Here is a 14,599-nt window from a genome sequence, read left to right as displayed (position 1 = left end):
CTCCTCCCCAATGCAATGGATAGTTCAAGCAGTGCGTTGTTAAATGTTACCCCACAAAATCAAGGGGATACCAAATATTACAACACTATATTAGCTGTAATATTTGGTATCCCCTTCAAAAAAAGGATGAGATGGCTTCCAGAAGCTGTCACAGTGTAGGCTTATGATGTACTCCCCTCCCCAATGCAAGGGATAGTTCAAGCAGTCCTTTGTTAAATGTTACCCCTAAAAATCAAGGGGATACCAAATATTACAACACTATATTAGCTGTAATATTTGGTAACACCTTCAAAAAAAGGATGAGATGGCTTCCAGAAGCTGTCACAGTGTAGGCTTATGATGTACTCCCCTCCCCAATGCAAGGGATAGTTTAACCAGTGCTTTGTTAAATGTTACCCCTAAAAACCAAGGGGATACCACATATTACAACACTATATTAGCTGTAATAATTGGTATCCCCTTCAAAAAATGGATGAGATGCCTTCCAGAAGCTGTCACAGTGTAGGCTTATGATGTACTCGCCTCCCCAATGCAAGGGATAGTTCAAGCAGTGTTTGTTAAATGTTGCCCCTCAACATCAAGGGGATACCAAATATGACAACCCTATATTAGCCATTATATTTGGTATCCCCTTCAAAAAAAGAATGGGATAGCTTACAGAAGCTGTCACAGTGAAGGCTTATGATGTACTCCCCTCCCCAATGCAAGGGATAGTTCAAGCAGTGCATTGTTAAATGTTACCCCTCAACATCAAGGGGATACCAAATATTACAACACTATATTAGCTGTAATATTTGGTATCCCCTTCAAAAAAAGAATGAGATGGCTCCCAGAAGCTGTGACAGTGTAGGCCTATGATGTACTCCCCTCCCCAATGCAATGGATAGTTCAAGCAGTGCTTTGTAAAATGTTACCCCACAACATCAAGGGGATACCAAATAATACAACCCTACATTAGCCATTATATTTGGTATCCCCTTCAAAGAAATAATGGGATGGCTTCCAGAAGCTGTCATAGTGAAGGCTTATGATGTACTCCCCTCCACAATGCAAGGGATAGTTCAAGCAGTGCGTTGTTAAATGTTACCCCGCAACATCAAGGGGATACCAAATATAACAACACTACATTAGCTGTAATATTTGGTATCCTCTTCAAAAAAAGGATGGGATGACTTCCAGAAGCTGTCACAGTGAAGGCTTATGATGTGCTCCCCTCCCCAATGCAAGGGATAGTTCAAGCAGTGCTTTGTTAAATGTTGCCCCTCAACATCAAGGGGATACCAAATATGACAACCCTATATTAGCCATTATATTTGGTATCCCCTTCAAAAAAAGAATGGGATGGCTTCCAGAAGCTGTCACAGTGAAGGCTTATGATGTACTCCACTCCCCAATGCAAGGGATAGTGCATTGTTAAATGTTACCCCTCAACATCAAGGGGATACCAAATATTACAACATTCTTAGCAGTAATATTTGGTATCCCCTTCAAAAAAAGGATGAGATGGCTCCCAGAAGCTGTTACAGTGTAGGCCTATGATGTACTCCCCTCCCCAATGCAAGGGATAGTTCAAGCAGTGCTTTGTAAAATGTTACCCCACAACATTAAGGGGATACCAAATATTACAACCCTATATTAGCCATTATATTTGGTATCCCCTTCAAAGAAATAATGGGATGGCTTCCAGAAGCTGTCACAGTGAAGGCTTACGATGTACTCCCCTCCACAATGCAAGGGATAGTTCAAGCAGTGCATTGTTAAATGTTACTCCGCAACATCAAGGGGATACCAAATATTACAACACTATATTAGCTGTAATATTTGTTATCCGCTTCAAAGAAAGGATGAGATGGCTTCCAGAAGCTGTCACAGTGTAGGCTTATGATGTACTCTCCTCCCCAATGCAATGGATAGTTCAAGCAGTGCGTTGTTAAATGTTACCCCACAAAATCAAGGGGATACCAAATATTACAACACTATATTAGCTGTAATATTTGGTAACACCTTCAAAAAAAGGATGAGATGGCTTCCAGAAGCTGTCACAGTGTAGGCTTATGATGTACTCCCCTCCCCAATGCAAGGGATAGTTTAACCAGTGCTTTGTTAAATGTTACCCCTAAAAACCAAGGGGATACCACATATTACAACACTATATTAGCTGTAATAATTGGTATCCCCTTCAAAAAATGGATGAGATGCCTTCCAGAAGCTGTCACAGTGTAGGCTTATGATGTACTCGCCTCCCCAATGCAAGGGATAGTTCAAGCAGTGTTTGTTAAATGTTGCCCCTCAACATCAAGGGGATACCAAATATGACAACCCTATATTAGCCATTATATTTGGTATCCCCTTCAAAAAAAGAATGGGATAGCTTACAGAAGCTGTCACAGTGAAGGCTTATGATGTACTCCCCTCCCCAATGCAAGGGATAGTTCAAGCAGTGCATTGTTAAATGTTACCCCTCAACATCAAGGGGATACCAAATATTACAACACTATATTAGCTGTAATATTTGGTATCCCCTTCAAAAAAAGAATGAGATGGCTCCCAGAAGCTGTGACAGTGTAGGCCTATGATGTACTCCCCTCCCCAATGCAAGGGATAGTTCAAGCAGTGCTTTGTAAAATGTTACCCCACAACATCAAGGGGATACCAAATAATACAACCCTACATTAGCCATTATATTTGGTATCCCCTTCAAAGAAATAATGGGATGGCTTCCAGAAGCTGTCATAGTGAAGGCTTATGATGTACTCCCCTCCACAATGCAAGGGATAGTTCAAGCAGTGCGTTGTTAAATGTTACCCCGCAACATCAAGGGGATACCAAATATAACAACACTACATTAGCTGTAATATTTGGTATCCTCTTCAAAAAAAGGATGGGATGACTTCCAGAAGCTGTCACAGTGAAGGCTTATGATGTGCTCCCCTCCCCAATGCAAGGGATAGTTCAAGCAGTGCTTTGTTAAATGTTGCCCCTCAACATCAAGGGGATACCAAATATGACAACCCTATATTAGCCATTATATTTGGTATCCCCTTCAAAAAAAGAATGGGATGGCTTCCAGAAGCTGTCACAGTGAAGGCTTATGATGTACTCCACTCCCCAATGCAAGGGATAGTGCATTGTTAAATGTTACCCCTCAACATCAAGGGGATACCAAATATTACAACATTATTAGCAGTAATATTTGGTATCCCCTTCAAAAAAAGGATGAGATGGCTCCCAGAAGCTGTGACAGTGTAGGCCTATGATGTACTCCCCTCCCCAATGCAAGGGATAGTTCAAGCAGTGCTTTGTAAAATGTTACCCCACAACATTAAGGGGATACCAAATATTACAACCCTATATTAGCCATTATATTTGGTATCCCCTTCAAAGAAATAATGGGATGGCTTCCAGAAGCTGTCACAGTGAAGGCCTATGATGTACTCCCCTCCACAATGCAAGGGATAGTTCAAGCAGTGCGTTGTTAAATGTTACCCCACAACATTAAGGGGATACCAAATATTACAACCCTATATTAGCCATTATATTTGGTATCCCCTTCAAAGAAATAATGGGATGGCTTCCAGAAGTTGTCACAGTGAGGGTTTATGATGTACTCCCCTCCCCAAATCAAGGGATAGTTGAAACAGTGCGTTGTTAAATGTTACCCCTCAAAATCAAGGGGATACCAAATATTACAACACTATATTAGCTGTAATATTTGTTATCCCCTTCAAAAAAAGGATGAGATGGCTTCCAGAAGCTGTCACAGTGAGGGTTTACGATGTACTCCCCTCCCCAATGCAAGGGATAGTTCAAGCAGTGCGTTGTAAAATGTTACCCCTCAAAATCAAGGGGATACCAAATATTACAACACTGTCATGACCCGTGACACAGAACCCCCACTGGCATGGTCACATGCCAGGTAGGGTTAGGGCTGGGGTTCATTTGGGGCCCCAAGGGCCTTGCATTGTCACCGGAGACTCTGCTGGAGTCAGTTCTGGCGCCTTTGGCGCCAGGCTCATATTTGGAATGGGACTTGAAGGGACTACTTTTCATATGGAGGCCTGCAGCCAACATGGAGGCACCCACACAGTCTAGTCCCTAAGAACCAAACTGTGTGGTGCAGTCTTTTAGGGTGTGGTAGCCCGGACTACTTTACCTGGACTACTTTACAGGGTAGGCTATATAAACCACGCCCAAGCTAAAGAACGTGCTTTGCGTTATTCTGCAGTCAGCAGCGTAACGCTCACCGTGTTCAGAGACCAGCACCCGGCTTTCCTGGAATCGCGGACCTGCAGAGGAGACAAAAGAACATTATTAGCAGTTCCAGCTTACCTGCAGTCTTCCATCCTTCGATCCCAGCTGCTCACGGTCTTCCATCCCGTTGGCAGCATCTTCAGGACATCGCGCTCGCACTGGAACGAAGCACCTGGGGAGGAGAGAAAAAGGGACAACGTTAAACAGGAAACTCACGGCAAGCTCAGCAGTAACCAAAATCTCCTCACCTGGCTGGGAATATCTTAGCCGGTTCCTCTCCGGAAAACACAGCATGCCCAGAAAGACCATCATAACCTGAAAAGGAATAAAGAATACGGGTTAGCCCAAAAAGACACGAGCGCGTCGCACTTCGCGCTGAACCTACCTTTCTTCATACACTCCGCGTCCATAAATCCCAGCAGGAGTTGAACCCAAGCAGAGCACCCAGCGAACCTCTGCATACCTAAGGGGGAAACAATCAAGGAAAGACATTAATAGCCCACAAGAAAGCAAAGGCCCTCAAAGACTACTATAATCGAACTTACCTCTTTAAAGACACTTGAATGGGTTGACCTTAGTGAAATTGACTCGGTCGCTTCAACCCGCAGAAACTATGCGCCCCTGTGCAGAAAGCAGGACGGAGAGCATGCCAGACATCATAACAAGGTGAGGAGGGGGGGCCTTCAGGTCGAGTCCAAGAGGCTGGTGGGAGGAAACGAAATCTGAACCTAAGCCCAGTCCTCCTGTGTTTTTAGGCCCACCTGCCATAGAAGACATCATCCCGAATTGAGTACATCTGGGGGAAATCCGGCAACCAGGGCATACAGGCCTCCCCGTGGATATCAGGTGAGTGTAACAAACACTATATTAGCTGTAATATTTGGTATCCCCTTCAAAAAAAGGATGAGATGGCTTCCAGAAGCTGTCACAGTGTAGGCTTATCGTGTACTCCCCTCCCCAATGAAAGGAATAGTTCAAGCAGTGCATTGGTAAATGTTACCCCTCAAAATCAAGGGGATACCAAATACTACAACACTATATTAGCTGTAATATTTGGTATCCCCTTCAAAAAAAGGATGAGATGGCTTCCAGAAGCTGTCACAGTGTAGGCTTATGATGTACTCCCCTCCCCAATGAAAGGGATAGTTCAAGCAGTGCGTTGTTAAATGTTACCCCTCAAAATCAAGGGGATACCAAATATTACAACACTATATTAGCTGTAATATTTGGTATCCCCTTCAAAAAAAGGATGAGATGGCTTTTAGAAGCTGTCACAGTGTAGGCTTATGATGTACTCCCCTCCCCAATGAAAGGAATAGTTCAAACAGTGCATTGGTAAATGTTACCCCTGAAAATCAAGGGGATAGCAAATATTACAACACTATATTAGCTGTAATATTTGGTATCCCCTTCAAAAAAAGGATGAGATGGCTTCCAGAAGCTGTCACAGTGTAGGCTTATGATGTACTCCCCTCCCCAATGCAAGGGATAGTTCAAGCAGTGCTTTGTTAAATGTTACCCCTAAAAACCAAGGGGATACCACATATTACAACACTATATTAGCTGTAATAATTGGTATCCCCTTCAAAAAATGGATGAGATGCCTTCCAGAAGCTGTCACAGTGTAGGCTTATGATGTACTCGCCTCCCCAATGCAAGGGATAGTTCAAGCAGTGCTTTGTTAAATGTTGCCCCTCAACATCAAGGGGATACCAAATATGACAACCCTATATTAGCCATTATATTTGGTATCCCCTTCAAAAAAAGAATGGGATAGCTTACAGAAGCTGTCACAGTGAAGGCTTATGATGTACTCCCCTCCCCAATGCAAGGGATAGTTCAAGCAGTGCATTGTTAAATGTTACCCCTCAACATCAAGGGGATACCAAATATTACAACACTATATTAGCTGTAATATTTGGTATCCCCTTCAAAAAAAGAATGAGATGGCTCCCAGAAGCTGTGACAGTGTAGGCCTATGATGTACTCCCCTCCCCAATGCAAGGAATAGTTCAAGCAGTGCTTTGTAAAATGTTACCCCACAACATCAAGGGGATACCAAATAATACAACCCTATATTAGCCATTATATTTGGTATCCCCTTCAAAGAAATAATGGGATGGCTTCCAGAAGCTGTCACAGTGAAGGCTTATGATGTACTCCCCTCCACAATGCAAGGGATAGTTCAAGCAGTGCGTTGTTAAATGTTACCCCGCAACATCAAGGGGATACCAAATATTACAACACTATATTAGCTGTAATATTTGGTATCCGCTTCAAAAAAAGGATGAGATGGCTTCCAGAAGCTGTCACAGTGTAGGCTTATGATGTACTCCCCTCCCCAATGCAAGGGATAGTTCAAGCAGTGGTTTGTTAAATGTTACCCCTAAAAATCAAGGGGATACCACATATTACAACACTGTATTAGCTGTAATATTTGGTATCCCCTTCAAAAAAAGGATGAGATGCCTTCCAGAAGCTCTCACAGTGTAGGCTTATGATGTACTCCCCTCCCCAATGCAAGGGATATTTCAAGCAGTCCTTTGTTAAATGTTACCCCTCAACATCAAGCGGATACCAAATATTACAACCCTATATTAGCCATTATATTTGGTATCCCCTTCAAAAAAAGAATGAGATGCCTTCCAGAAGCTGTCACAGTGAAGGCTTATGATGTCCTCCCCTCCCCAATGCAAGGGATAGTTCAAGCAGTGCGTTGTTAAATGTTACCCCTCAACATCAAGGGGTTACCAAATATTACAACACTATATTAGCTGTAATATTTGGTATCCGCTTCAAAAAAAGGATGAGATGGCTTCCAGAAGCTGTCACAGTGAGGGTTTATGATGTACTCCCCTCCCCAATGCAAGGGATAGTTCAAGCAGTGCGTTGTTAAATGTTACCCCTCAAAATCAAGGGGATACCAAATATTACAACACTATATTAGCTGTTATATTTGGTATCCCCTTCAAAAAAAAGCATGAGATGGCTTCTAGAAGCTGTCACAGTGTAGGCTTATGATGTACTCCCCTCCCCAATGCAAGGGATAGTTCAAGCAGTGCGTTGTTAAATGTTACCCCTCAAAATCAAGGGGATACCAAATATTACAACACTGTCACGACCCGTGACACAGAACCCCCACTGGCATGGTCACATGCCAGGTAGGGTTAGGGCTCGGGGTTCATTTGGGGCCCCAAGGGCCTTGCATTGTCACTGGAGACTCTGCTGGAGTCAGTTTTGGCGCCTTTGGCGCCAGGCTCATATTTGGAATGGGACTTGAAGGGACTACTTTTCATATGGAGGCCTTCAGCCAACATGGAGGCACCCACACAGTCTAGTCCCTAAGAACCAGACTGTGTGGTGCAGTCTTTTAGGGTGTGGTAGCCCGGACTACTTTACCTGGACTACTTTACAGGGTAGGCTATATAAACCACACCCAAGCTAAAGAACGTGCTTTGCGTTATTCTGCAGTCAGCAGCGTAACGCTCACCGTGTTCAGAGACCAGCACCCGGCGTTCCTGGAATCGCGGACCTGCAGAGGAGACAAAAGAACATTATTAGCAGTTCCAGCTTACCTGAAGTCTTCCATCCTTCGATCCCAGCTGCTCACAGTCTTCCATCCCATTGGCAGCATCTTCAGGACATCGGCTCGCACCGGAACAAAGCACCTGGGGAGGAGAGAAAAAGGGACAACGTTAACAGGTTACTCACGGCAAGCTCAGCAGTAACCAAAATCTCCTCACCTGGCTGGGCATAACTTGGCCGGTTCCGCTCCGGAAAACACTGCACCCCCAGAAAGACCATCGTAACCTGAAAAGGAATAAAGAATACGGGTGAGCCCAAAAAGACATTAGCGCGCCGCACTTCGCGCTGAACCTACCTTTCTTCATACGCTCCGGGTCCATAAATCCCAGCAGGAGTTGAACCCAAGCAGAGCACACAGCGAACCTCTGCATACCTAAGGGGGAAAAAATCAAGGAAAGACAGTAATAGCCCGCAAGAAAGCAAAGGCCCTCAAAGACTACTATAATCGAACTTACCTCTTTAAAGACACTTGAATGGGTTGGCCTTAGTGAAGTTAACTCGGTCGCTTCAACCCGCAGAAACTACGCGCCCCTGTGCAGAAAGCAGGCCGGAGAGCACGCCAGACATCATAACAAGTTGAGGAGGGGGGGCCTTCAGGTCGAGTCCAATGGGCTGGTGGGAGGAAACGAAATCTGAACCTAAGCCCAGTCCTCCTGTGTTTTCAGGCCCACCTGCCATAGAAGACATCATCCCGAATTGAGTACATCTGGGGGAAATCCAGCAACCAGGGCATACAGGTGTCCCAGTGGATATCAGGTGAGCGTAACAAACACTATATTAGCTGTAATATTTGGTATCCCCTTCAAAAAAGGATGAGATGGCTTCCAGAAGCTGTCACAGTGTAGGCTTATGGTGTACTCCCCTCCCCAATGAAAGGGATAGTTCAAGCAGTGCATTGTTAAATGTTACCCCTCAAAATCAAGGGGATGCCAAATATTACAACACTATATTAGCTGTAATATTTGGTATCCCCTTAAAAAAAACTATGAGATGGCTTTTAGAAGCTGTCACAGTGTAGGCTTATGATGTACACCCCTGCCCAATGCAAGGGCTAGTTCAAGCAGTGCGTTGTTAAATGTTACCCCTCAAAATCAAGGGGATACCAAATATTACAACACTATATTAGCTGTAATATTTGGTATCCCCTTCAAAAAAAGGATGAGATGGCTTTCAGAAGCTGCCACAGTGTAGGCTTATGATGTACTCCCCTCCCCAATTCAAGGGATAGTTCAAGCAGTGCTTTGTTAAATGTTGCCCCTCAACATCAAGGGGATACCAAATATGACAAACCTATATCAGCCATTATATTTGGTATCCCCTTCAAGAAAAGAATGGGATGGCTTCCAGAAGCTGTCACAGTGAAGGCTTATGATGTACTCCCCTCCCCAATGCAAGGGATAGTTCAAGCAGTGCTTTGTTAAATGTTGCCCCTCAACATCAAGGGGATACCTAATATGACAACCCTATATCAGTCATTATATTTGGTATCCCCTTCAAAAAAAGGATGAGATGGCTCCCAGAAGCTGTGACAGTGTAGGCCTATGATGTACTCCCCCCACCAATGCAAGGGATAGTTCAAGCAGTGCTTTGTAAAATGTTACCCGACAACATCAATGGGATACCAAATATTACAACCCTATATTAGCCATTATATTTGGTATCCCCTTCAAAGAAATAATGGGATTGCTTCCAGAAGCTGTCACAGTGAAGGCTTATGATGTACTCCCCTGCCCAATGCAAGGGATAGTTCAAGCAGTGCTTTGCTAAATGTTACCCCTAAAAATCAAGGGGATACCACATATTACAACACTATATTAGCTGTAATATTTGGTATCCCCTTCAAAAAAAGGATGAGATGCCTTCCAGAAGCTGTCACAGTGTAGGCTTATGATGTACTCCCTTCCCCAATGCAAGGGATAGTTCAAGCAGTGCGTTGTTAAATGTTACCCCTCAACATCAAGGGGATACCAAATATTACAACCCTATATTAGCCATTATATTTGGTATCCCCTTCAAAGAAAAGGATGAGACTGCTTCCAGAAGTCATTGCCTTCATTTGGCAGTGCTTCCATCTCCTGTTGTGGGAGCTCAGGTGGTGCTCTCTCTGGTCGTGGGCGACTCCTGTCGATGTCTTGCCTCCGATTCGGCCTCCAGTCACCCTCTAGGTTTCTTTTCGCCCAGTTCCATGCTTTTCTGGGATCCATGAAATGCAGTGTCGTACCATTGGGATATATTTTCAGTTGTGCTGGGAACAGAAGTACACATTTTATGTGAAGAGCGTGAAGGTGTTTCTTGAGTGGGTCGAAGGATTGCCTCGCTTTTTGAACCTCCCTGGTGAAGTCTGGGGAAAAAGGCAATTCTGGAGCCATTAAACGTTATGGAGCCCTTAGTTCTGGCCATCTGCAATATGGCATCCCGATCCCTATAGTTCAGGAGATTTGCTATTACCGTGTGCGGGGGAGCTTCGGGTATTTGTCTGCCTGTTGGTGAGCACGTTCAACTGAGAAGAATTTTGATAGGGTCTTGGGAGCGAATAGATCCGCAAGCCATTGCTCTAGGAATAGCTCCATGCTCGGGCCTTTGGAGTTTTCAGGCAATCCAAGGATCCAGATGTTGTTCCGTCTTGCTCTGCCCTCACCCTCTTCCACTCATTCTTCCAGTGCCTTGAGGCGTGCCAACACTCCGGTGATTTGGCGATTTACAGTCCTCAGTCTGTCCTCTGTTTCCGACATGCAGCCCTCTCCTTCCCCGGTACGAGCTGTGAATTTTTGCAGGTCATGGCGCAATAGCGACACCTCAGTACTTATGCCATCCATCTTTTTTTCCAGGAAGGTCCTTGAGTTGGTGATAGCATTCATGATGTCTATAAGGGATATATTTTCATCCTTCGGTCCCAATGCATCGCCAGAGTTGCCTTGCTCCTGCAGGGGAACTTGGGTAGCGATTGTGTACTGCTCCATTTTGCTCTGCATTGTCGCATTCTTTGCCCTGTCTTTCCCCATGGTGGTCAAGCCAGTGTTGATTTGCAGTTGCTCCCTTCCCTCTCAGCCGATGTTTGTGCAGCTTTTTAGGTCAGTGGGGTGCTCGCTTCAGGCGCAACGATTCGGCAAGGCACCATCCAGTTGTTGCTGTTGGTTCAGGATCTTGTGGATACTGGTCAAGTGGTTCACCAGAGACGCTTGTTCCGCCTTCGCAGGTGCACTGTCCAGCGTTTATTACCAAATGGTGCTGTCCGTGACCACCCGGCTGCGGTACTCAGAAGACGGCAGAGCCACAAGCCTTGGCTTTTATCTCGCTAGGGAGGTGCCGTTGTAATCTCTAACACCTCTTTCCTCCTTTTGGTTTCTCTTACGGTTTATTTATTTATTTATTTTTATTTTATTGTAAAACTTCAACTTGATAAAATTATATCATGTTTTTGTTACATTTCATCTAAAAGAGAGAAAAAAAAGTTAAGTATTTCTTCCTTTCCTTCTTTCCAACTCTTCCTTCGTATTACTCAGATCTTATTTAACAGTTCAAGATAGACTATTGGGAGAGTCGGTCTCACGGAGTACTATCCGATATAAATGGGTTGTTTCCGATTGCGCAGTTATGCCATTCAGATAGGAACTGACTTTAAAGCTTCATCAAAAAAGTTAATTACGTGACAGGACAGCTTGATGTTATGCCCTGTCACAGCATAGTCCCACCAATCGTCTGACTCATTGGATAGTGGTTTGAATTCCTTTAAATGTACTTCACGTAGTTTAGTCAACATGGGACATGCTGCTGCCAGATGTTTTAGAGACTCGACTGCTGATGTTTTGCAGAAGCGGCATTTGTTGTTGACTGTATCTTTGTTCTTACGCATCCAGAGCATCTCATTAATGTTTAGAGCATTCAATCGTAACCTCAAAAATTGTGCCCTATGATGGCGCGAAGGGCAGTCTGTGAGAAATTTTGGTTGAGAGTGTAATTTAACCATACTTCTGGAGGAAGGAAGGGTGGACTTGAGGGCTGAGCGGCTGTTGTACGTTCTAATCCAATCCCATGTTGCTAGCTTCTTCTTCGCATGTTGTGGGCGCTGGATTAACTCTTCTTCAATTATGCCTGCTTCAGCCATAATCAAGTTTAGCTTAAGCTTCCATGCATGAATCAGTACGTTATCCGTGGAATCTTTACTTGGCTTTAGAATGTTATATGCGGGAATAGAGGAACCAAGTAGTATCTTACGTAGAGTTGATAAAGATTTCCAGACGATTGTCACGTAGATTGAGTTCAGAGCTAACTCATATCTCAGTGCTGATATTGAGATGTAATTCGGAAGATTCAAGACACGTCTCCAAAATTTTCCTTCCAGACGGCTCCAGACATTATGATCGATGTTCAAGGCAGCTTCACCGCCAAAGGTTATTGTTGGTATTACTTTTTGGAGGTAGAACATGATAACAGGCGTGATGGAAAATTTCCCATAGTCAAAGTTGATTTTGGCCGCTTGAAGACTCAAGATCTTTCTTTTAGCTATCAAGTCATCTATCCAGGCAGCTTCACATAGCGAGTCATTGACCATTGCACCTAGATAGCGGATTGACTTAACAACATCTAGGGCTTTTTGCTCTATATGCCAACGGAAAGATTTATCTTTCTTTGACATGGATCGTCCAATGCAGATAATTTTTGTTTTCTCTGCATTCAAACAGAGCTCATTGGCGGATAGAAACTCTTGCAAGCGGGAGAGAAGATGTTGGAGGCCGATTTGAGTCTGTGTCTATGTCGTCAGCGTAGACCAGATGATTTACAGTGTGACCATTAAGCATGGGAGGAAAGCAATGGACAGACTTTAGCCACTCTGGTAGGTCGGCTATAAAGAGTTTAAAGAGGTCTGCTGCGAGTGGACAGCCTTGTTTGACGCCTTTGAACGTTCTTATTGGATCTGTGAGGTCGCCTTGTGAATTGACTCTGATTTGGATCGAGGTGTCAGAGTGCAGGGCGATGATGGGATCTAACAGATGATCTGGGCACTCCCACAAGCGTAATTATGCCCATAATTTGGTCCGATTGATTGCGTCAAAAGCTTGTCGAAGGTCGACGAATGCAAAAAAGATTTTTTTTCCGCTTCCAGTGCTGACAATTTTAGAAATGACAAGAGTATAAGGTTCATATCGGTGCCAACATTTTTTGTGAAGCCTGATTGTCTGGAGTCAAATTTACCAGATGAGAGGGCCCAATTAACCAGCTGTTGGCGCAAGAAGGATCCAAAAATCTTGCCAATAGTGTCGAGAAGGGTGATCGGGCGATAGTTCGCAGGATCAGCCCGACAACCCTTCTTATATATCGGGACCACTATTGCCTTGGACCAGGAAGAGGGCAGCTTCTTGCTAGTAGCAATCTGAAGAAATAGTTTGTGGATGAATTTGGCCCAATGTGATTTGTGCTTTTTAAGCATCAGATTTGATATTTGATCGGGGCCGGCAGCTCTTGAATTTTTTAGCTTAGCGATTGCAAATTCAATCTCTTCGCACAAAGGTATAAGGTCCCAACTGGAATTTGACACACTCGGCGGGAGAGAAACTTCCAATGCAGAGTTTTCGTATAATAAAGTGAAATATTCACGCCATTTCTCGCTCGGAATTTCATTAGAAATTGAAGGATTGGATTTCGAGCGACCACCATTTAAAATGGCCCAGATTTCACGTGTGTTTTTCTGTACCAGAAGTTTTAACATGGATTCTGGTCGTCCTTGATCGATTATGACAAGATGTGATCTTAACCAGTTTGTATATGATTGCCGCCGCTTCTTCACTTCCAAAGCCTTACAATTCTGATCACACTGTGTTCTTTTGATTTGTATGAGGTCCCTCCTTAATGATTTTTTTTCCTCTGCTATTTCTAAACTATATAAGTGTTTCGGGATTGTCCCAAGGACTCTTGAATTAAGGGTTATCTGAGTTTGGTCTGTCAGAAGCGGTGTGTACTCTACGGTCTGAAGTACATTTAAGCTATGACTTAAATGGGCGATCATAGAGCCGTTGGTTCTCAGTCGATTTCCTGCAGCATTTGTTTGAAGTCGATCTGAGTGTTTTTCTGGCATGCCACAATGCTCTTCGCACCAAACGAATCGCAATAAGTCATGATCACTAGATGTCATCGGCTGCATTTTTAGAGAGATGGATTTTTCAAAAAAGTCAGATGAGGCCCACATATAATCAAGTGTATTCATCCAAGTTATGCTATGCCATGTTGGATTTGCGGGAGAGTCGCCCTGAATTGCTCCATTCAGCATGTGACAGTTGCAATCTAGAAGATCTTTGGCCCAAAGTTGGCCTCTCGGAGTAACCTCAGAATCCAGCAGCTGAACATTTGATTTGGAGAGTAGATCAAACTTAAACCAGCTGCAGTTTAAGTCTCCACAGATGAGTACAGAGACGTTTTCGTATTTTAGAAAGGTAAGATCAATTTCATTCAATACTGATTGAATGAAAGATGAGGATGAAATCATGGCGGGATTCCAATATCCATTGATAATTAAGAGATTAGAAACCGTAGCTCTCAATGATAGTCTAATCAAAGTGCTTTGCACGAATGGATTAGGGTTCGTAGACGTCATCAACGTCCACCAATTCCAGATTTTCAAGAGAGTTATTAATCCTGCAAAAGGCCAGCCTTTGGGGTTCTTTCCAGCTGGATTTATTAATATGGAAAAACCATCACGTGTGGTAGGATCTCGTAGCCATGTTTCTTGTAAACATATGATGAATACATTCTCCAGAGATTCCTGGAA

This window comes from Ambystoma mexicanum, chromosome 3q (genome assembly GCF_040938575.1).
Source record: "Ambystoma mexicanum isolate Mex_15411 chromosome 3q, UKY_AmexF1_1, whole genome shotgun sequence".
NCBI classification, from domain to species: domain Eukaryota; kingdom Metazoa; phylum Chordata; class Amphibia; order Caudata; family Ambystomatidae; genus Ambystoma; species Ambystoma mexicanum.
The sequence above is the reverse complement of the archived record's forward strand: the minus strand, read 5'-3'. Positions refer to the sequence as shown.